This window comes from Apium graveolens, chromosome 4 (genome assembly GCF_009905375.1).
Source record: "Apium graveolens cultivar Ventura chromosome 4, ASM990537v1, whole genome shotgun sequence".
NCBI classification, from domain to species: domain Eukaryota; kingdom Viridiplantae; phylum Streptophyta; class Magnoliopsida; order Apiales; family Apiaceae; genus Apium; species Apium graveolens.
The window spans coordinates 201,893,530-201,897,153 of record NC_133650.1 but is presented as its reverse complement, the minus strand read 5'-3'; the positions used below and the strand labels follow the sequence as shown (position 1 = coordinate 201,897,153).

At 37.8% G+C, this 3,624-nt stretch overlaps 1 non-coding gene across 1 annotated transcript; it reads right to left on the bottom strand.

Annotated features, from left to right (window-relative positions):
* Window positions 1-493: 493 nt before the first annotated feature.
* LOC141722807 (small nucleolar RNA R71) lies at window positions 494-600 on the bottom strand. Its single transcript, XR_012575809.1, has one exon. It is a non-coding gene; the product is annotated as a small nucleolar RNA R71 (small nucleolar RNA).
* Between the last annotated feature and the right edge of the window lie 3,024 nt (window positions 601-3,624).

Below are 3,624 nucleotides of genomic sequence, written 5' to 3'. Positions count from 1 at the left end.
AGATAAAGCCGAGGAAGAACTTGTGGTAGTTCGTAGGGAAGTTTTTGAGGAAGAAAAGAAGTTAGAGGAAGAAGTGAAAGTTGAAGAGCCATTTGTAGTAGCTATGGGTGATCAAGAAGAAAATTCGAAGGCTTTGATGGACTATTCTAAGCCTAAGATTAATGACATTCAGTCTAGCATCATCAGACCAGCCATCAGGGCTAACACTTTTGAGATCAAGTCAAGCACGATCCAGATGATACAGAATTCAGTTCAGTTTGGGGGTTCTCCTACTAAAGACCCCAACATGCACATCAGGTATTTCATCGAGATCTGCGACACTTTCAAATTCAACGATGTGACTGAGGATGCTATAAAGCTATGACTCTTTCCATTCTCTCTGAGGGACAAAGCTAAGTGTTGGTTACATTCTCTACTAGCAGGGTCTATCACCACTTGGGAAGATCTTGCTCAAAAGTTTCTCACTAAATTCTTCCCCATGGTGAAGACTGCAGCAATCAGGAATGCTCTTACTCAGTTTGCTCAACAAACTGGAGAATCTCTGTGTGAGGCTTGGGATCGATATAAGGAGAGTTTAAGGAAGTGCCCACACCATGGCATGCCTGATTGGATGATTATCATCTGTTTCTATAATGGATTGGGTGTTACTTCTAGACCCATGCTTGATGCAGCATCAGGAGGAGCCTTGTGGGCTAAGAGCTACGATGAAACTAATGAACTTATTGAATTGATGGCTTCCAATGAGTACCAGAATCCTTCCTAGAGAATGACTCAGGGAAAAGTAGCAAGAATTCTGGAGTTGGATGTAGCAACTGCTATTGCTACCCAACTTAAGGCTTTGACAATGAAGGTGGACACTTTGGCTAATTATGAAGTTAATCAAATCACTAGTGTCTGTGAGATTTGTGCTGGTGCCCATGAGTGCATAATTTCTAGTGAATCAGCTCAGTTCGTGAGCAACTTCCAGTGATCGCAGCAACCTGTGCCAGCCACCTATCATCCTAACAACCACAATCATCCTAATTTCAGTTGGAGCAACCTTCAATATGTGGTTCAACAGCCTTATCAGCAGTATCCATCTAAGCAGTACAACCCCCTAGTTTTCAGTAACCGCAGTATGCACCTATACAACAACTCCAGCTGTAACAAGCTAATGAAAAATCTAAATTAGAGGAGTTGAAGCTTATGTGCAAGAGTCAAGCTATTTTTATCAAGACTTTGAAAATCAAATTGGGCAAGTTACCAATGCCTTGCTAAATTATCAACCTGGTACATTGCCTAGTGACACTGAAGTGCTAGGAAAGAGGGAAGCTAAGGAGCATGTAAAGACAATCACTTTGAGGTCTGGGAAAGTTGTGAATCCCGAACAAACTCAAGAGTTGACTGCAGAAGCTGGGGCTGAGAAAGAAGCAAAGCAGTAGGATGAAGAAGTAGAACAAATGAAGACTACTGTTGAGCACACTCCTCCTGAGGGTAATACAGAAGAGAAATAGATCTATCCTCCACCGCCTTTTCCTAAGAGGCTGCAAAAGAAAAGGCTGGACAAACAATTTGAGAAGTTTCTGGAGGTGTTCAAGAAGTTTCATATCAACATACCTTTCGCTATGGCTCTCGAGCAGATGCCTAGTTATGCAAAGTTTATGAAAGGTATTCTCTCTCGAAAAGTGAAGCTAGATGATTTAGAGACTGTCGCTCTTACAGAGGAATGCAATGTTGTGCTGCAACAAAAGTTGCCTCCAAAGCTTAAAGATCCAGGAAGCTTTACTATTCCATGTACTATTGGAAAAGTGTCTTTTAACAGATGCTTATGTGACTTGGGAGCTAGCATCAATCTGATACCTTTGTCAATCTTCAAGCAGTTGGATCTACCTGATCCTAAACCAACGTATATGACTTTGCAGTTGGCCGACCGTTCTATTACATATCCGTTAGGTATAGTGGAGGATGTCTTGGTCAAGGTTGATAAACTTATCTTCCCTGCTGAATTTGTAATTCTTGATTTCGAGGAGGATAAGAAGATTCCCATAATCTTGGGAAGACCTTTCTTGGCAACTGTCTGAACCTTGATCGATGTGCAGAAGGGTGAGCTTACAATGCGAGTTCTGGATCAGGATGTTACTTTTAATGTATTCAATGCTATGAAATTTCCTACTGATAATGAGGAGTGCTTAAAAGTGGAGTTGGATGATTCGGTGGTCACATCGGAACTTGATCAATTGCTAAGATCTGATGCCTTAGAAAAAGCCTTATTGGGGAATTCAGGTAGTGAAGATGACGAAGGTGAAGAACAATTGCAATATTTGAATGCTTCTCCCTGGAAGAGGAAGATTGATATGCCTTTTGAATCTCTTGGAATGGAGGAATTGAACAAAGCTCCTAAACGCCTCAAGCCTTCTATTAAGGAAGCCCCCTCTCTTGAGCTTAAGCCTTTACCTGAGTATAACGACTCGTATATTTTCATGATTATTATTTAAATGTGTAGTTATTGAATAATTAAATAAATAAAATATGTGTATGAGTTCTGTCAGTTAGATATTATTTTTGTTATTAATTATGTGTGATCGTTGGTGTTCAAGGATTATTTGTATAATTGTTTATTGAGATGTATTGTCTTGTTGACACTTGTAAAAGTGGTTTTGAGGCATATTTATTTCTATAAATATTTTGATTGCCCCTAAAAATAGTTTTATGATTTTATAATTACAATAATTTTTTTTGGGATTTTATAAAATTTAGAAATCAATATTTCATTAATTATTTAGCCCTGTATGATTTTCTGATTGCATTAATTGGTAGAATCCGTATTTAATTCCAGAATTCTTTAAAAATTATAAAACTCATATTTATTCAAGTTTGGAATATTTTGAGAATTTTAAAATTATTTTGGAAATTTTTTGTGATTAATTTCACCCGCGGGTTGTTTCGTTAATTGTTAAAAGCGGGTATAAATTGCATTTCAGAAATTATTTTAAAATTACGAAATTTATATTTTTATTATTTTCGGGATATTTACGATATAAGACTAATTTGGTAATTTTCTGGAATTGTTTAAAGCGCGACTTGATTCGTTAATTGCGAATTTTTTTTGTTAAACCGGTTGCGAGAAGATTATATTTATCCTGTTTGGCTATGTGTCTAATTTATATAAACTGTAGTATATGTGTAGTACAGTCATTGGGGACAACAGAAAAATAAAACAAAACTTAAACACAGATCCTCAATTGAGCCTGTGTTCATACCCTACCCTCGATCAATCTCTCTGATATAATCTCTCAGCAATCTCTCGATTTTTCTCGATCATTCCCTGTTACTCTCCTTCTTTTCCTGCTTTCTCCTGTTGGGCTGCGTTTTCCACTGCCCTGCCCACCGTGTCTCAGGTTATTCGCCGCTGCCGTACTTCTTTCTTGTTTTTCCGATGAGGGTGGTGGCGCGTGCCTGTGGGTCATTGTGTGGTGTTCTGTTGCCTGTAGCCCGATTGCATGTTTTATTATTATTTAGATTTAAATCGAATGATTATTCTGAAAATATATCGAGTAATTGATTGTGTAAAATGTACGACTCGAATGATTTTGTGATAATTATGAAATACACGTTTGATTAAATTATTCGAATTTAAAACTATGG